The sequence below is a fragment of the Diabrotica virgifera genome, chromosome 3 (genome assembly GCF_917563875.1).
Source record: "Diabrotica virgifera virgifera chromosome 3, PGI_DIABVI_V3a".
NCBI classification, from domain to species: Eukaryota; Metazoa; Arthropoda; class Insecta; order Coleoptera; family Chrysomelidae; genus Diabrotica; species Diabrotica virgifera.
In genome coordinates, this window is record NC_065445.1 from 155,668,341 (window position 1) to 155,690,099 (window position 21,759).

General features: G+C 33.6%; 1 protein-coding gene across 1 annotated transcript in view; it reads left to right on the top strand.

The window, feature by feature from the left end:
* Positions 1-914: 914 nt before the first annotated feature.
* Positions 915-21,759, top strand: part of LOC114341649 (protein unzipped) — a 397,204-nt gene continuing 376,359 nt past the window's right edge. Inside the window, exon 1 of the mRNA XM_050646985.1 lies at positions 915-1,197. The gene's annotated coding sequence lies outside the window, so the exon portion shown is untranslated. The remainder of the gene's footprint in view (positions 1,198-21,759) is intronic.

Below are 21,759 nucleotides of genomic sequence, written 5' to 3' on the forward strand. Positions count from 1 at the left end.
ATATTATGTTATGCAGACGACGCCGCATTAATCGCCGAGACAGAAGACGATCTCCAAAGATTAACACACATCTTAAATACAACAGCCAAGAAATACAATATGATAATATCAGCAGAAAAAACCAAATGTATGACATCTAAATACCCGAAATACCCACTAGGATGTAAAATCGAAATTGATTGGAAAATAATAAAGCAGGAAGCAAGGTTTAGATATCTAGGAAGAAATAGATGTAACTAGTTACGGAAATGTTGAAGAAGAAGTAGGTACGACAACAAAGCTTAAAAGCACGTAAAGCGGCGGGATCTCTTAATGACACAATCTGGAAGAACAAACACCTAAGACAAGACACAAAAGCAAGAATCTATAAAGCAGCCATTAGACCTATATTAATATACACGGCGGAGGCAAGACCTGACACATCTAAAACGAGACGACTACTAGAAACGACAGAGATGAAAATACTTCGACGAATATCAGGGAAAAATCTGTTGGATAGGGAGATAAGCGAAAACATAAGAAGAGCATGCAATGTAGAAGGCATAAATGGATGGGTGACAAAACGGAAACAGGAGTGGAACGAACACATTAGCAGAATGGCAGAGGATAGGATAGTACGAATACGACGAGATACGTCACCAAATGGACGAAGAAGTATTGGCAGACCAAGAAAAAGATGGTGCGATAATTTAAACAATTTCGAGGAGGCTAATATTGAAGAAGAAACAGGCTTTAAAGCCTACATACAAGAAGGAAGAAGAAGAAGAAGAAAATAAAAAGGTGTCAAAAAGTATGTATTTTTAGATATGTTTGAAAACTTTTATTTATTGCGTAATATTTATTTACACTAAAGCAACTTTTCTTCTAGTAACGTTGGCAACATCGGGTTAGTCTACAACCGGCAAAATGCAACGGATTCCTCCCGCCATCACGCCATCACCATCATCACCATCAGTTTTCAGTTTACCAGTAGTCATTTCTGTGTGTGGTTGGTAACGGTGGTGATTTTGAATCGATACATCCAGTTCTTAAATGGAATAAAGAAAATTCCCATTTTTTGTATTAAAAATACCCCAGCTAGCAGTAGCGTTTTTCTTTTGGTGTGTGTTCTAGTGCAAATTATTTATTATATTTTAATAAAGTGTATAGTTTTTTTGCTGATCAGAGGATTATAACTTTGTTTTAGAGCTACAAAAGGTAGGTTATGTTAAAGATTATTATAAACTTTTGACTTATTTATCATGTTTTAACACCGGTATCCGGTATTGTTTTCATGTAAGCATGTAACGTATTTTTATTGGGTTTATTTTTAAACCTGACTTTGCAATAAATAATACCGTTGCCGGTGACTGTATTACGTTATCCAGGTGTCAAAAGGTCGGCGAATCACAAATTCTTATTTAACCCTGAAATTTTCACCAAAACAACAGTTTCTGAAAGTTGAGAAAGGTTCAATCGGCTGTGATAAATTAACAGGGATTCACTGACAATAAGTGAAAGGGTGGATAAGGTGGGTCAAGGCTGTAATGTCCCAGTCACCTTGATAACTTTTTTTTGTAGGTACATCAATATTATTATGTCATATGACAATTTTTGGATTTCCTTGATACAGAAATGGAAAAGATCAATACTCCACATATCGCTACTTCAATACAAAAGGGCCACAAATCAAAATCACAGTTTTTACAGAGGAGCTACTCAAAGTTTTGACATTTATTTTTGGTTCATTTTTCTTTTATTTTTTATCATTTATATGCAAGTAATATATTGTTAGAAAGGTAAAATTAAACTATATTTGATATTGTATTTAGATACAGCGTAAGTATTTTCCTGAAAGAGATATTAGCAGATATGGCCCTTTTGTATAAAAAATATTTCTTATGTCATGATAGGAATTGGAAATAAACGGACACATACCAAAAAAACAAACATTTTAATCAATGTTTTTGTCACTAATTAATGTAGATTTTGAGTAAAATTATTACAAAAAAGTCTTATCTAATCAAAAAAAAAAAAAATTACAATGCCAGTCTACAAAAATAACAAAAGTTAATTCCAAAACTACTTAAAATTAATTCTTTACTTAAAACTAGTAAAATTAATTTCCCTATTATCTGTTATATTCCCTATTATAGCTGTTAGTGATAGTTATATTTTTTTGAGATAAAAATGTGATTACACTTCACTATGATATTAAGAAACCTAAACAAAATTAAAATAAAAATACAATCAATCCCATTAAAAATAACTTCATACGGGAAATGACTCAAAGAACATTTTTCGTTTACCTACTGTAAATTTAATTAATTTTTCATTGAGTAAAAATGCCTACTTCTTATGAACTATAACTACTTTGCAGAGTAGCAATATACAGATTTAGATAAGGCATGTCCAAATTAGTCAAAATAAAATGCGGTAGGCGGTACGCTCTCAATTAAAATTGGCAATAAACACATTGTGTAATATGATATTCAAACTTTGGAATTACCTATATTAAAATAAGACGATTGAAAACAATAATATACAGTGGACTGGACTCTCCCTATAACGAACACGGATATTACGAGGTTTCGTTTATAACGAGGTACATTAGGTGTCCCATGAAATTCCTATTGAACTAGAATCCTCTATAACGAGGCATATTTGGTTATAACAAGGAAAATAATCTATATTGAATCTCTATACATATAAATAGTTCTAAGCATAAAATAGTTCTAAGAATAAAAAAACACCTTCACACTGCTATTGTCAATGGTTCCGGACTGCAAGTTATTAGAAAATAAATCTCATTTTACAATGTCTTAACACTCGCTGGATAATAAAAAAAGGTATCAATGTTTTACAACTGTTTTGTGTCTCCAATAAAAACAGTTTTTAACAATTCAACAAAATTCAATGTATCAATTATTGTCAAGGGTTCCTAAGGCAAGTTATTAGATATAATAAATAAATCTGGGCCTCCCAGGTAAACTTCAGTTACTGTTCAGCAATGTATTTTTACCAGATTTATTTATGACTATCGGATGTAGTAACCCTTACTCAACAATAATAACCCATAGAGAGACAAAAAAAAGTGCCGAAATGAAATTTTTATTATTAAATGTGTAAGAGGTCAAAAAATTTGACCAATGTTTATAATTTTTTTACTGAATGGGTGTTTGTAATAATCAAACAAAATGTATTAATCAGTTTACTACATTACAAAATATACAGGGTATATTTTTTCTTACAATTTAAGCAAAAATGTTAATGGTTGAAAAAAATTAAACTTTTAGTATCCCATAAATAGGTCTAATGGGTTAATGGTCGCTCGTGTCAGAGTCAAGCATGTACAAAATTGCCAATAAGGCACGCTCTCATATCAGAGCAGAGCGTGTACATTAAGGGGTTAATAAACTACATAAGAGGCAACAAAACAATTTCAATATTATTGTTGTCTGATATAACGAGATCCGCTTATAACGAGGGTCTTGGTCCGTCATTTCAGTTCTCGTTATAGAGAGAGTCTACTGTACAAGTAAATAAAAACAACGGCATTTTACTTTATAATCATAACATTTGACTGTCATAAAAAAATGCAAAATAGTCATGTCCCAATATATGGCCCTTTTTTATTTTAAATGATATTTATACTAATTACGAGAATATAAGCAAAATGAACGTGTTCTGTAATACATCCTTTTTGATTGAGAAATAAAAATATATATTATGCGAATATTTTGTATAAAATGTTTCTGTTTGCTAAAATGCTTTTGTTTAAGAAATAATAATGTACTTACGTGAATATTCTGTGCAAAACGGACGTATTTCGGAATGTGGCACTTTTGTTTATAAAAACGGTAACAACGACTAGGGTTTTTTTAAATGTGGCTGTTTAGCACAAAAGAAACGTGCGTTCACTTCGACTGCCAGGACACAACTAACAAAGTGGCGGTTTTGTCCATATTTTTTCTTTCAAACACAAAAATGCAAAAAGGCCGCAAGTGTCATTTCGATATTAAAAAACGAAAAATACATGGGGGTTTCAGTGGTATATAAAAATATGACTGCTTAAGGTTAGATTTTTTGAATAAACAAGATTTTCGTATTTTTTGAATTGTGGCCCTTTTTTACTGAAGTAGCGATATTATAGGCCTGGATCCCGCCTACAAAAAAAGTTTATTAATAGCAAGCTGAAAATTTGTTAATAGCTTAACCGCTTAACGGTGTCTAGTCGGACAAACTTTGATGTATGGGAACCAGTGGCGGCTCGTCAGAGGAGGCAAGGGAGGCTTAGCCTCCCTATAATTTTTTACACACGCTACACTGTTTTGTTTATCTTGAATAGCGAAGAAAAACAAGCACTCTCACTATTATACAACGTGTAAATTCAATATAATCACTAAATATCCATACGCACGGAGCATTAGCATTAGAACGCATGATTGCGTCTCAGTTTTTTTATTATTATTGTAGGCAGGACCCTGGGTTATCCCGAGATGCGTGAACGGAGCCGAGAAGCCGGCCAGCCTCCGTTGCTAATGCTACGAGCAGCGCAGCAGGCGTTTAAGGAGACCCGCTCTCCTAACAGTGGCATCTACACGGTGCCATCACACGCTGCCCGGAGATTTACCAACGGAGGCTAACTAGCTTCTCGGCTCCGTTGCCGTTGCGTGCATCTCGGGACTCGGGACAACGAATTTAAGGGTCCTGAAAAAAGCAAAAAGTGCAAATTTTGTTATGAAATTTGGTATTTGGGGTTAGAATAATATTTGGAACAACTTCTTCAAATAACTGTTTCCGATATTTGTAACGCAAAGCAAAATATCGGTAATTTATCATGTATTTAGATTCGCAGTAGGCTGCGTTTAGAACTAAAAAAATTCAGTCGAGTATCTTAAAAAATGTGAACCTTCAACCTGTATGGACTGCAAAACTTCAAATCTGTATTTATTTTGATATGCATATCTACTTTCAAAGATGGAATTTTTAACAAATAAACGACACAAACTTTGGTATTAAACTTTTACAATTAGACTAATTATATTTAAAATGATATGATATTATGAAATTATGAATTATGATTGTATTATGAAATGTAAATAAAAAATGGGGCCTTACATAACATTTTCTGGCGCATTTTTTTGCTAGTGCAAATTTGTCTAGATATTTTAGAGTTAGGTATAGCCTCCCCTATTGTAAAAATCACGAGCCGCCACTGATGGGAACACTGGATCAGGGGCAGTTTTAATTGTGGAACGTGATTTTAATTGTGGAACGTGTCATCCTGACAAGTTTATGATCGTGAAAACTAGCAGGTTGTTTTTAAGTTTATTCAATAGCAAAATTTATACAGGGTTACGAGAAAGTCTGGCAACACGATATTTTCTCGGAAACCTCTGGAACGATTTTTATAGATTTTGGTGGGTAAGGGTCACAGAGGTATATATTAACATAGAGTGAGCCTACCTTCCGCGTTTCCTGACGACAAGATCTCATGGACTGGTTTGTGTTGTAGTCGAGGAAATGAAGCTGAAAAAATGGCAAAACCTCGCAATTTTTTCTATTTTTTCTATATTCGTCCAGCATCGATTTGTACAAAAATTTGTGATTCGGCTCATTACACCCTCTAGTTCATCTTGTATATTGAGTCGTACGCTTTTGGTTTTTTAAGGGTGAAAACTAGCCCTAATTGTAAAAAATTATAAAATACCATTTTAAACTTTAATATTGTTAAAATTTGGTTCTTATTAGTTACATAATGATTGTTTTATGCTTTAAGATATACTATCATAATATTTCAACCCTTAAAACCACCCTTAATAACATTACAGCTGAAAATTTGTTAATATGTAGCTTAACGGTGTCTAGTCGGACAATCTTTGATGTATGGGAACACTGGAACAGGAGAAGTTTTAATTGTGGAACAGGTTAAAAATTTGGAACGTCAGACTACGAAAATGTTCCACGTATTTTGTCGGACAGAACTTCCAATTGATTTGTTACCATTTCATTAAACTCTCATGCAAAAATCAGACTGGTGTTTATCACCAACTGGGCATTTTAATGAGTGGAACACGAAGAACATGTCAAATGACAGGAATCATGTTGGTTAATAATACTAATAACAGTCTGATTTTTGGATGAGAGTTTAATGAAAGGTTAACAAATCAATTGGATGTTCTGTCCGACAAAATACATGGGACGTTTTGGTAATCTGACGTTCCAAATTTTTAAACTGTTCCACAATTAAAACTGTTCCAGTAATCCCGTACATCAAAGTTTGTCCGACTAGACACTAGACACCGTTAAGCTATTAACAAATTTTCAGCTTGCTATTAATCAGCTCTTTTTTGGTACGCTGGATCCAATTCTAGTTGACCGTGAATGAGTTCAAATACCTACCAGTGAGAATTTGTTTTAATTTTTCAAATCCCAAACTTAAGTTTAAAAGTCTTTATAGGTACATAATACTGGAATGATACTGGTATTGAGTTTTAGCATTGTTAAATTTTTACTCGTTTTTAGGTCTATATATTTTTATTATAGTGCCTTTTTTGACTTCTTCCTTTACTCTTGTTTAAAGGATTATTATTGGTCCAAGAATCTCTGGTTTGGTAAACAAGCATGACGAACCATACGATTGAGAGAATAGTCTTTTATGTTCTTATAAAAATACTACATATTTTTTCTAAAATAAATTATGTTTTTATCACACTATAATTTGTAAGAAACGAAAAAATCCATGCCATACTTAATAATTCTAGTTATAACGCAGAAAGTGAAACTATTTATCACTTTTTACGAAATATGCGTCATACATACCCATAAACATTTAATTTCTCATGTAAATCGAACTAGTTTTTACAAATACGGTTTTCTTGCTCCAGTTTAATCATCACGTTTAGTCAACCATCTATCAATGATAATTTATAATGGTTTATTAAATATTTATGTAAGTGCGTACTGATCGGTTGAAGGCTCATTTGAATACGATCATTGAGCTATTACGATTATGTTGTCAACATAGAACAAAATATGAGCGGCATCTACGGATTTTCAAGAAAAAGAAAAGCAACAGACAATTACGCTTGTCGTTTTAGATATTACTAAACGACATAATATACAAAATGTTCACAAAGCATTACATAAACTGAAAAATATTTAGCTGCAAACAAATCTAAGCTATATAAAGTGTAATCTGTGCTAAGTAACAACTCATAAGATTTTCGGCTAGCTGTATCAATCTAAGAACGAAAAATTAATCAAAATTGTTGAATGTTTTAGTCTTCTTCTTTTGGTGCCTATTCGTTTCGAATATTGGCGATTAGAGATGTTGAAAAAGTATATATTCGTTACAAAGTACTCGTTACTTACGAATACCGAAAGTAACGATTACTATACAGAGAGGCAAATCGTTACTTTGGTTACTTTGATTACTTTGATTACTTCGTACCAATCGTATCAGAGATCAGAGCTAGTAACGACTATTATACCTACAACCAGTACACTTGATTACTTTTTACCAATCGTATCCCCGGGACCGGTATTTTACGAGTGTTATCGAATATCGTTATGAAACGTTTTAGGGGTTTGAGGGTGAGGAGAAGATAGAAGATGAAACAGAGGGAGGTATAATGGTATACGTAAAATATGTAATGTATATCATTAACAAAGATCGAATGCGGGAACCCTATATTTTTATCTAGATCTATACCTATACCTATATTTTTATCTATACCTATACAAAATACCTACCTACTGAGAAATACAATTCTCGATATGATTACCGGTACTCAAATACAAAAGTAATCATAGTAATCAAATCATTTTTATCCCTTTAACAAATCGGTGAAGGTCGTTGTTATATCGGAATACCTATACAAAATACCTACCTACTGAGAAATAAGATTCTTGATATGCTTACCGGTACTCAAATTACAAAAGTAACAAAAGTAGTCATAGTAATCAAATCATTTTTATCCCTTAAACAGATCGGTGAAGGTCGTTGTTATATCGGAATACCTATACAGAATACCTACCTACTGAGAAATACGATTCTCGATATGATTACCGGTATTCAAATACAAAAGTAATCATAGTAATCAATGTAACGGATACTGTAAATGATTACTTTATACAAAAGTAATGATTTGTAACGAATATTCGAAGGTAACTATAATCAACATCACTATTGGCGATCATTCTGGCTGTAATTATTTTATTAACTGTTGCTTTAAATAGATTAAGTAGTTGTTGTGGAGAACAATTTGCTCAGGTTCTTTAACCATGATATTCTTCTTCTCTCTATACCTCGCTTTCCGCATACTTTGCCTTGAAGTATTATTTTCAGTAATCTGTATTTAGTGCAATTTCTCATTATGTTTCCGAGATATTCTATCTTTCTCTTTTTAATTGTGAACATCCCTTCTCTTTCTTTCCCCATTCTTTGTAGTACGATCTGTTGGTTATCTTGTCCGTCCATGATATTTTTAGGGTTTGCCTGTATATCCACATCTCGAAGGCTTCAAGTTTTTTTCCATCGCTTCAATGAGTGTCCAGGATTCAACTACATATGTAGTTTGTAGTACACTATTGAGAAGATATAACATCATAGGAGCCTTACTTTCATCTCCAGATTAATGTTGTGGCTTTTAAATGTTTTAGTAGTTGAACTAAAGTTGGTGAATGATAGGTGAAGACATTCGCTGGATGGGATGTCGCATTAAGGGTTAAGTCAATGTGTTGAGCCAATGAGCCGATGTAACTTAACCTTCGGAGTACGAAGACTGGGTCAAGCGTGACCCGAAATTCACTTATTTCTTAATATTTTACGAAATAATTTTTTTACAAATTCGATTGATCGTAAGTTCTCCTTATTTGCGTCAATCTATTTTTTCGTATATAATTCGTGAACATGCAAATTACAGTTTTTCTTCTACGTAACATCTATGATGCCGGGTCAGTCCTGACCCGGTCTTCGAATTTCGAAGAATATCAATATGTTTGTAGGTACACGTAAATCGCAGCCGTCTCTGTTTACGGGTATACGTATTCAAATATATGGCCGGAGCGAATTTACCTATGCCCGTTTTCTGTAAGGTATTAAAATCTGGCCGCCGGAGCCAACTAGTATTTGACCATGGGGAACCATCTTAAAAAATTTAAATACAATAATTTAGGATTATAATTGTTATGTTTGTTTGTTTTTTGTTGAATTAAAGATACTGTTTAATAATACTGACTATTTAAAACATCCTTATAGATAAAATGAGAATGGGTCAAGCTTGACCCATCATCGTAATCTAAGTAAGTCAAATCTCCGTACTCCGAAGGTTAAGCAAAGTTAATGGCTGAACACGGTAAGACTAGCTAATCAAAGACACAACTGTTTACACTACAATCACAATAAAAATGCACTAGAAATAAACAAGCATGAGGAGCACTCCCAAGTCATGATTTCGGAGTGCTCCTCGAACATTCAACGTGTCTTGGTATGTTTATTTCTATATAGTGCATTTTTATTGTGATTGTAGTGTAGACAGTTGTGTCTCGAATTAGCGAATCGATTATATCTTTTTTTTTCACGGATTAAGCCATCCGTAATTATTTAGCAGTACACTGATTTGCTCCTTAGAATTGTTCCCTATCAGAATTGTATTTATTCTATTGCAAAATGTGCCAAAGTGGCACACTCTTCGATCGTTGGTAATTCATCACTACAAATCACACGAATCATTAACCTGCTCACATTAAGGTGATACAGTAGCGATCAACAGGTAGCCAAAACGCGTTCCAAGATTGCGGCTGTAATTTTGAATATTTTTTCGAGATATTTGGCACAGGTATTCGTAATATAATAAAGAACGGCAGTACAAAGCCCAATTTGAAAAATATATTAATATGTGGAAATTACTGTGTAATTAAATATAATATTAAAAAAACGAGCCTGTACCGCCATTAAGAAGAACAAAAAAATACATTTTCTTCAAATAAACTTTTTTATCCGATGCCTAGATTTTGTGTCATTTTGGAACTACTAATGAAATAAAAAATTTTAGTAGTTCCAAAATGACACAAAATCTAGGCATCGGATAAAAAAGTTTATTTGAAGAAAGTGTATTTTTTTGTTTTTCCTAATGGCGGTACAGGCTCGTTTTTTTAATATTATATTTAATTACAGAGTAATTTCCACATATTAATATATTTTTCAAATTGGACTCTGTACCGCCATTCTTTATTAAGTGTGCCAAATATTTTGAAAAAATATTTAAAATTACAGCCGCAATCTTGGAACGCGTTTTCGCTACCTGTTGATCGCTACTGTTTCCTCTTAAGTTTTCATTGATTTTCCTTATTAGAGGATGAAGGAGCTTGTGTCGTAAATAACTGCCTCATATTTGATATAAGAGAGAAAAATATATAGGGTGAGGCAGATAAAGGGCTTATTAGAAATATCTCGAGAACTTAAGGTAAGAGAATCATGAAAATTGGAATACAGGGGTTTTGAGGTATGAACTATTTAATGCAAATATTTTGGTCTCTTTGCTACTTCCGGTTATACCGGCAGTTGATTGTAACTTCGTTTTTTTTTAAATGGGACACCCTGTATATTTTTACATTTTTGGATTCAGCTCGATACGTCTTCTTTCTTAAAATATGAGGTTTTGTAATAATAATAATTTGAAAGATAATTACGGTTTTTTATAAATTTTGTAGCAAACTTCACACCCTGTAGAATTGTACTGATTGGATATCAAAAACTCCATTTAGGTTCAAGTGATTTTTAATATAGTCTATTATTATTAAAAATTATTAATATAGCGAAATGTTTAATTTTAGTATACAGGGTTAGTCGAAACTCGGAATGAGTATTATCTGAGTTTTCTTAAATGAAACACCCTGTATTTGAGTATTGTAATTAAATGATATTTTATAGTACTTTTTTATGTCTTAAGCATACCCTATAGGTACCTAACTGCTTTAATTTGTAAGGTATTCGTAGTTCTTTAAGCCAAACAATAATTGCAACAAAAATTACGTTAAATTTTATTAGGTTTCCGTGAAAATATTCAATCATAAATAATTTTTTGAAAATAAGTACATGTTAATCTAGAATGATCCTTAATTTATTAATATTGGATGAGCTACCAAAATGCCTATGTTGTTAAGATTGTTGGTGCATAAAATATTAATAAAAACAAACCATATTCTACCCAGTTGGCTATGACACTAAACTTGATTAAACATTAGACATTAATATTATTTTTATAGTTCCAGTTGCTTTGTTACCATTACTAATATAAATTTTTGTAATGGGGAACTGATTAGTAAAGTTTTTGTTCTAGGAGAGTATAACAAAAATGTACTACTAGCAATAAGAATTTATCATCTGCAACTCCCTGATAGACGACAGCCAAGAAGAGAAACTTTTCAAAGTTGACTAGAATAGTTTCGACGTAGTAGACACTTAGATTACGAGAACGTTCATACTAATATGCAGATTCTCAGTGACACTAACATTTAATTCATTTTAATCATCTAAAATAGTTTTTGTTCGATCAGATTTCTCGTAATCTAAATTTCCAGTTCGTTGAAACCGCTCTAGTAAATTTTGAAAAGTTTCTCTTTTTGGTTGTCATCTATTACGGAATTGCTGATGATAAATTCTTATTAGTAGTAGCACATTTTTATTTGTTATACTCTCCTAGAACAAAAAAAAACATCTGAATCAGTTACTCATTAGAAAAATTAATAATATAAACGGTAGCAAAGCAACTTCAAAAATAGTAGAATGTTTAAGCAAAGCAAAGGTTTAAGAGGGGGGGGGGTATAGTTAATTCTGCGTTTTTTTGCATAATTTTAAAACGTTTTCCCTTGCTTGAAAGTGGTAGGGTTAAATTAAATGGGTAAAAGGATATCTTAAAGAACAACACTTGAAGATTATTCAGTTAAATTTTTATTGAAAAATATTAAAAAATGAAGCAGTGGCGTCATTTTTAAGTAGATGATCCCAAAAAAGAAGATGATTTGCGGTGTACACCATATCTTCGGACAGAATCATTTGAAACATAATATAAACCAAGAAGATTATTTTAGTTTAAGAGTTTTTTGAGGTAGTGACGTCGAGTTTTTATGATTATATTGATTTTTAAATTCATGGTATAACTTTAAAGTGAAAAAATCGAAAAAAACAAAAAAAAGTGTGTTCGGTAAAGAGAAAAATGGGAATATAAACAAAAAAAATATTAAAATAAGCAAAAACTCGACGTCACTACCTAGTAAAATATCTAAAAAAGAACTGTGCAAAATGTCAGAAAGATCGGTGCATTACTTTTTGAGTTATGATGTACACCGCCTCAAAAAAACATGTTTTTCAGAAAACGCGTTTAAAAAAATGTAGTTTTGTCAATATAATAGAAGCTAAGAAAATTTTTGTATATATCCATATCTCCGTCAATTTTGCTCGGATTAACTTATATGTGGTACCTATACTTACTCTTGAAAATATTTACAATCAAATAAGCCAATAAAAAAAATCGAAAAAAATAATCAAAAATACTATACCCCCCGCCCTTTAGCATAGTATCAAAGTCATAGCCAACTAGATAGAATATTGTATGTTTTTATTAATATTAAACACACCAACAATCTTATAGTCGGTTCGCTAAACTCAGACACAACTGGCTAGTGATTTTAGTAGGTAGGTATTTTTTTTTTGTTTTTTTGCCAATTTTGCTAAAATTGGCAAAATTACTAACTAGTTACCTAGTACCTAATTATTTTTTTGCCAATTTTACCAAATTGATAAAATTACTTACTTAAGTCACTAACCAGTTGTGTCTGAGTTTAGCGAACAGACTATAACTACAATACGTAGGTATTTTGATATATCAACCAGTATTAATAAATGAAGGGTCAGTCGAGATTAATATGTGTTTATTTTCGAAAAATTATTTATGATTGAATATTTTCACCACAAACCTAATAAAATTTCACGTAATTTTTTTGCAATTAATGTTTGGCTTAAAGAACTACGAATAACTTACAAAATAAAGCAGTTAGGTATAGGGAATGCTAAGAAATAAAAAAGTACTATACAATATTATTTCATTACAATACTAAAATATAGGGTGTTCCATTTAAGAAAACTCAGATAATACTCATTCCGAGTGTCGACCAACCCTGTATACTAAAATTAACCATTTCGGTATATTAATAATTTTTAATAATAATATACTGTATTAAAAATCACTTGAACATAAATGGAGTTTTTGATATCAAATCAATACAATTCTGCAGGGTGTGAAGTTTGCTACAAAATTTATTAAAAACCGTAATTATCTTTTAAACTACCCTGTATAATATTACAAAACCTCATATTTTAAGAAAGAAGACATCGAGCAGAACACAAAAATGTAAAAATATACAGGGTGTTCCATTTGAAAAACCGAAGTTACAATCAACTTCCGGTATAACCGGAAGTAGCAAAGAGACCAAAATATTTTCATTAAATAGTTCATACCTCAAAACCCCTGTATTCCAATTTTCATGATTCTCTTACCTTTAGTTCTCGAGATATTTCTAATAGGCCCTTTATCTGCCTCCCCTGTATACTTCTAGAAGAAATTAACGCACCACCACCTTAAAAATGGGTAATTTTTGATGTCTCGAATTTCCTAAACCTGTTGTCCGATTTAAGTAATTTTTTTAATATGTTATAGCCTTATTATTTAACAATGTCGCTGTAATAATATTGTTGCTAGACAGGTAAATTTTCATTGTATACCGGATGTACCAACTACCAATAAAACTGTTTTTCTCAAAGTTCGCATCACAGTGTGGAATATTCTAGCATTTATAAAATACTGAAATTAAAACCCAACCATAGCCCCATGTTTTCTTAATATTCTGTTTTTTAATTCAGTCGCTTATGTTGGATAATAAAAAAGTTAGGTACTTTAACAACTAGCCATGTTTTTCATCAATACAGGGTGTTTTTAAATAAGTATGGATAAGGGCTTAAACATACATGAAAAAATACAAAATATTTTAAAATCAGTCTTCTTTAACTGACTTAATAAAAAGTCGTCTTTTTTAGTCTGCCAATATTTAACATTCCGCATATGAATTCCGCACCAAATAACATTCCAAATACTGTAATCGTTTTATTTTTATTTAATAATACATTAACAAGTGTTTTAAAATCAATCTCCTTCCCTCTACGAATATTTAACATTCCGTATATGAATTTCGCACCGAATAACATTCTGTATATGCGTTTGGCACCTCGCCGCCTATTGGTTGAAATATGACCGCGTGCCGCAAAGAACCAATAGAAAACTCCTAGGTGCCAAATACATATACGGAATGTTTAGATGCTAACCGTATGTGCTTCAGTATCCCTAGCTACATACGCCGATCGTGAACTTGAACTTGTATCTCTCGTCTGTTCAAGTCCCATTGTATTCCTTGGGTTGCGTGTAAGTACCCATCTACTGCGACTATTATTTAGAAACAAATCCAAATAGGGTAACTACATACACTCGGAAGATGGTACTGCAGGAAATGAATGAAAAATTGTGGGCGTCTAGAAACCGGTAATTTCGCCTTCCTCAGTGCCTCTTGTTACAGTCTACACTTTTGAACGCAACTCCGTTATGATGGGCCTCAGGTTCAGTAACAACTGTTATTTAATATTCGTGATGTATGGGCAGAAGTTTTTGATAAAATAGAAATATATTTATCCTATAAACAAGTGTATAGAATGAACGAGAATGAAAGAATTCGAAAGCTATTTCGACTTCCATATATTAAGCCAAAATATCGGTTTCTAATATATACAGGGTGTTTCATTAACAATTGTCCATATCGTAACTGGAGAAACCTTAGCACAAAATACGAAGATTTAACCCAAAACACTTAAATAAAATATTCCTCCTTATAGTCTAAGAGCTAGTGAACCCTCCGACTAACGGTCGTCCTGTAAGGCTAGAAATTTGTCTAGTGATAATTCATATCACACCAAGGCTAAAAACCATAACCTGGCAGGCATCAGCCGTGCACGTGTATCTACCAGGTGAATCGAAAAGTGCAAATTTAGGGGGTAAAATAAACTTTCTCCTGTAAAGTTTAAATTTAAGTATGTGTTTGAGTAAGTCATTTAGAAGAAATGTGTACAATGACAGACGACATCGAACAAAGTTTTTTTTAGGTTTTTTGAATCATTCCAAACAGACAAACTTGACACACAGCTTACACATGCTAGGGTACTTTAACTAGTCTTAAAAGATAGTTTTCCGCTGTTACCAGAGGCGTGCTGTAGGGATATATACTTCCTTTTCGCCCCTTTTCCCCCTTACAATCTTGGCCACTGATACGTAATAATCATTTCAGCATGTTTTTTTGATTCTTCGTTACTTTTTACGTAAATATCATTCGTTGTCTCAATTTGATAGAGTAAGTAGTTTCCAAGTTATTTGCGTTTTAATGTAATGGATTCAATAAGATTATGTATTTTAAACACATAATAATTTTATTGAATGTAATTTAAAGTACATATTCTTATAGAATCCATTACCTTTAAATGCAAATAACTTGAAAACTACTTACTTTATCGCAATGAGACAAAAGGATGATATTTATGTAAAAAGTAACAAGGAATCAAAAAACATGCTGAAATGATTATTACGACAGTGGCGTAGATTGTGAGGGGGAAAGGGGCGAAATAGAAGTATATATCCCCACAGCACGCCTCTGGTAACAGCGGAAAACTATCTTTTAAGACTAGTTAAAGTACCCTAAGGGAGCGTTCAAAGATTTTTGACCCCCCCCCCCACCGGCGTTACGTAATACTTGAACTGTCCCTAACATGTATAAACTGTGTGTCAAGTTTGAACAAAAAATATTAAAAGGTGCTTGAACGATGGGCTAAAATCATTTTAGAACATTTGTAATAAAACACTCTTTATATCGGTAAGGAGGAATATTTTATTTAAGTGTTTTGGGTTAAATCTTCGTATTTTGTGCTAAGGTTTCTCCAGTTACGATATGGACAATTGTTAATGCAACACCCTGTATATTCTGACAAAGGCAATTAATGTGGAAGTTCTTCTTCTTCTTGTCTTTCTTCCTTATGCCTATTACTTACGGCGTCGGATTATGGTCCGTTGTTTCTTTCACCCATTTTTCCACTCTTTTCTGTTTTTTTGCTGGTCGTTTTCTTTCTTCTTTCCTTTTCCCTCGTGCATTTCCTATGTCCTCTATTTGATCCCTCCAATTCTTTCGGAACGCCTTCTTCTCCTTTTTGTCGTGTTTCCCATTTCCAGAATTTTCCTGGGCATCCTTTCTGGTTTCATTCTTATCACATGTCCATACCATTCTAGTTGTTTATTTTGGATATGATATAATATTGGCTCTATTTCCGTTCTTCTTCTTATTTCTTCATTTCTTATTATATCCCATTTTGATATTTCTGCGATCTTTCTAAGTGTTTCATCTCCTTGGCTTCTATCTTTGACTCATGTTTCTTCTGTATTGTCCAATTTTCACTTGCATAGCTTATTACTGGTCTTGTTATTGTATTATGAATCTTCCTTTTCACTTGAATTCGTATGTCTTTATGTCCTAATATGGATTTATTTAAGGCATAAAATATTCGTGTCGATATGTTTCCTCTGTTTGCTATTTCAGCGTCTATTTTCCCGTCGTCGGTTATTAGATATACTCCCTAGGCTAGGTATTCATAGGTTGATACTTTTTCTAATGTTATCTGATTGCACTTTATCTCTTTGTTGTTTAGGCCCTTGTTATTTTTTATCATTGTTTTGGTTTTTATCATCATTTCAATTTCTTCAGTCAAAAACTTTTTGTTACCGGAATAATAACAAACGATATGAAAACATGTCAATGCAAGAATCTTGAAAATCGGAGTAAAAATAAGTCGGAGTATTTAATCTGATACTGTCCACTTCTCAATTTTCTTAGATTTACTGACACAATCAATAAAAAAATCGTTATCTTAAACAGCGTCATCTCTTCACCGCCCATCTCTAATTCGTACATCCCAAATGCATTCTATGATTTCATTCTTGTTAACGGATAAACAACACTTTATACAACAGTTACACGCTTATTTCCTAATACAAATATGGTATGGAGATAACGACCAAGACATATTTTGAATTGCACGTCTAATCAAATATTATATGCGACGACTCCAGTGACGTATTTATGTGTCTTTGTCTTTACCAATTAAGGCAGATTTCATAGGCAATTCGAATAATATCTTCCACTAATGGTATATGTCAATTAAATAAACATTTTTGCTGCAGTTACACCACTTAGTACATGTAATATTTAATAAATCACTTAAGATCGAATTATTAAAAGCTAAGTTTGTAAGTACTAGAAGACAAACAGTTTACTTTGAGAATTCCAGGAAGAAAACTACAGTAGAACCCCGCAAATCCGAACTAATTGGGGGGACAGTCTGTTCGGATTCCGAAAAGTTCGGATTATCCGAAAGTTAGCCTAACTAATAATTCAAAGCTTTCGTTGTCGTTGATTTTAAGTCGCTGCACCTGTCTCACTCTCTCTCTTCCACATATCTCAGATTTATGTCACTGATGCAGAGCCAGTGTCATTGTTTGTGTTTAGTCGCTAACTCGCTGGCTAGATTTACAATTTGAAGAAGCTCCATTTTTCCACGCTCCATTACAATATGAACTAGAAGTCGTACAACACAGGATGAGAAAACGAAGAAAAAAGTGCAATTATAGAATAGACTGAAGCTGACGACAATGGGCACCAAGAATTTACAGATGAAGATATTGTACACTTGATTCAACCTCAAGGCAACCCTAATGAAGATGAAGAAAGCGAGGAAGAAGTTTCCCTGCCATATCTAGTGTCACACGCAGATGCCACTAAAGCTCTGGGTGTGGCTCTACTCTACGTGGAGCAGAACTCTGCTGCGTTACCGGTCGATGGAATGTTTATGCGTAAATGGTTTAAATCGTTGCGTCAATTCGTACACCTCCATGCGTCAGAAAAAAAGTGAGCTAGTCCAAGACCTATTAATCCTAGATTGTCCAGGTTTTACTCTGTATAATAAACATGTTTTTACATGCTTTTTCTGGTTTTACTCTGTATAATAAACATGTTTTTAATTTTGTCTTGAATTTTTTAATTTTTTTCACTTTCTGTTGGTTCGGATTTGCCGAACGTTCGGATTAGCGGGGTTCGGATTTGCGGGGTCCTACTGTACTTCGTTTTTATAAACATAAAAAATCAAGATCAATGCTCATGATCGGTATTTTTAAATTAGTATTCATTATCTTTTCGTTTATTAATATTCTTGGTCGTATCAATATTAATCACTTTCATAAACATACCTCACTTAAATGTCTCCTACCAGTCCTGCCATGCCATATTTGAGCTTTCTTCTTCTGCTTCCAGAAACTATTCTTCGTATTGTAAGATCATTTAGGCTTCTTCTTCGTCTTCTACGGCACTACAGCCCAAATTGAGCCTTGGCCTCCTTTATTTTTTGCCTCCACCCTTGCTTGTCTCTGGCTGCTCTTCTCCATACACGGACTCCTAAAAGGGCTTGTGCGTCGCTATTTACTGTGTCTTTCCAGCGCTTTCTTGGCTTTCCAACCGGTCTCTTTCCCTGCATTCTAGCATTCAGTGCTCTTTTTGGTAGCCTATCCTCTCCCATTCTTATCACATGTCCGGCCCATTGCAATCTTCGTATTCTAATGAAGTCTGACAGGGGTGTTTCCTTAAGTTGATAAAGCTCGTTGTTGTATCGACTTCTGAAGATTCCGTTTTCCCTCAAAGGTCCTAGTATGTATTCTCCTCAGTACTTTCCTTTGTTTCAGTACTTTTGTACTTTCAGTTTGTTTTTGGATGTTTGTTTCAGGACCCAGGCTTCACTGCCATAGCATGTTATTGGCCGAATTAAGGTTTTATAGATTCTCATCTTTGTATTTCGGTGGACACTTTTAGACGGAAATATATGGGAGAGGGCAAAATAGGCTCTGTTTGCCTGCGTTATTCTCTTCCGTATTTCTCTTCCCAGGTATGTAAACTTTCCAACCGTTTCAATGTCATCTTCATGTATAATGTTTTGTGGGACTATATTTCTTCTCCTCCTAAAAGGTCATTTAGGCGGTGAAGCCTTACGCTTTGTTTACATGGGCGGTTTGCCAACGTTTGACGCCGCGGTTTACCTGAAAAACCCAACCGCCGCGGTTCAAGTTTAACACAGAAACAAATGCAACCGCTCAACATCGTACACATGCAACCTTTCCGTCGTCAAATCGCGGCGGTTGTTAAGTTTACTAGGGGAGGAATGAGACCGCCAGTCAATCGCTCTCATGTGTACGAACCGCGGCGGTTGGGTTTTTCAGGTAAACCGCGGCGTCAAACGTTGGCAAACCGCCCATGTAAACAAGCTGTTAATCTATCTTCATGCTCTCCCATTTTCTATGCATTGGAGCCATATCTGGACTTGCTCTGATAAACTCATTTGTAATTTTATCCTTTAATGTCACTCCATTCCACTCATCCAACCAGGCATTCGGTGTTATTTCATTTTTTAACTGTCCAACATGCAGGTGCCGTACATTATAGCTGGTCTTACAGAAATTATCTTTCAGTTTCATTGACATTTTCTTGTCACAATATACCAGAAGCTTCTATCTATTTAGAATTTAGACCATCTTGTCCTAACTTATTGTTTATTGAAAATCATTTCACCCTCCGAAGTAATCATTATTATGTATTTGTAATAGGTAACTGCAAAATATAAGTAGCAAATGATAATTTATATACATATTCTGTTTTTGATCTTCTAAGATTTAGACCTTTTTTCAAAAGCACTGTTCCCGTTTTTTTTTCTTTACTTTGAGATGCTTGAAGGTAATTTCCCTTTGCCTTTTTCATGTTAACGATTCATATGGGCCTCTGTACTAGTCTAAGCTACGTTTCATACTATTTCTATTCCACCATCTATCTTTTTTTTTCTATTCGGTTGCACTTCGTTGGAAAAAAATTTAGTTTTGGAAACGTTTAAGTGTAAACCAAACATTTCGCTATGACGAACTGAACTACCGCATGTATTATATTTCCCTAAGTTCACCTCCTACGGGAATCATTCCTAGAGAAATGATGACATCGGCATTTGTGTGTTTGCCAAAGAAAGTGAACTCCAAAGAGTGCAGTGACTATCTAACCATAAGCTTAATGTCATATACCTTGAAAATTCTGTTGAAAATTATCCACGCCAGAATACACTCTAAACTGGAGCTGGATATTAGTGACACTCAATATGGGGTCCGCAATGGTATGGGTACCAGAGAGGCATTATTCTCGTTCAACGTGCTGACATAGTGATGTTTGGATGCTAACCGTCCTCTTTACGTCTGTTTTTAGACTACGATAAAGCGTTTGATAAAGTAAAGCATGATCAACATGGAAATTCTAAAAAATAAAAACCTAGATGAAAGAGATTTAAGGCTAATAACACACCTCTATTACAATCAGCGAGCAATAGTAAGAATTGAAAAAGAAACATGTGAAGAAATGGAAATAAACAGAGGAGTCAGGCAAGGCTGCATACTATCACCTCTATTATTAAACGATTATTCTGAAGAGAAAATTCGAGAAACTCTGGAAGATGAAACAGTCGGCATAAGAATGGAGTCTTAGTTAACAACATCAGATATGCAGATAATACAGTAATAATAGCCGATAGTTTACAAGACCTGGAAAGAGTAAGTCATGAGTAAAATAGTAAGGTGTAGTAGGGAGTACGACTCTCTCTCAACATCAAAAAGACGAAGTTTATGAAAATTAGTAAAGCCAACCATAATACTAACGAAATCTTGATAGTAGAGGGCCAGCAGATCGAAAGAGTAAAAAAGTACACTTACCTAGGAACACGTATAACAGAAAATAATCACCACACTGCAGAAATCAAAGTCAGAATCGAAAAAGCATGTTCTAATTTTATGAAAATGAAAAAGGTCCTATGTACTTAGCAAAGATTTAACATTAACTCTTAAAGTACGCCTAACAAAATTTTACGTATACCGGACATATATGTCCAGTGTACTATAATGGAGTGGAATCATGGAGGTTAAATCTAGAGACAATGAGGCGACTTAACGCCTCTGAAATGTGGACCTATAGAAGAATTATGAGGATTTCCTGGGTAGATAGAGTTACGAACAATGAAGTACTAAGAAGAATAGGTAAAGAGAAGGAAGTTGAACTTACAATTAAAGAAAGAAAGCTACAGTATCTCGGACATGTGATGTGCGGGGCGAGAAGTATGGCATCCTGCGACTCATAATGCAAGGAAAGATAGATGGCAGAAGAAGCATCGGAAGAAGACGAATTTCATGGCTGAAGAACCTGAGAGAATGGTTTGGATGCAGCTCAAAACAACTATTTAGAGCTACTGCCTCAAAAATTAAAATATCTATGATGATTGCCAACCTCCGTAGCGGAAATGGCACCTGAAGAAGAAGAAGAAGTTCACCTAATTCCCGCCTAAAAACTTAAAATCTAATTTGATTCTTGGAACTTTCTTCGATCACAGCGAGGCCAACTTAATTTTACCAAGTGTCGAAATTGTCGCATTAAAAAACATGTAGATCGAAAACCGAGATTTAAATCTCTATAGATGATAAAGAACGAATTAAATACCAAGTTGGAGAACAGTTCTTATTTCTCAAGAGATAAGTCATCAAAAACGTCGCTAGAAATATT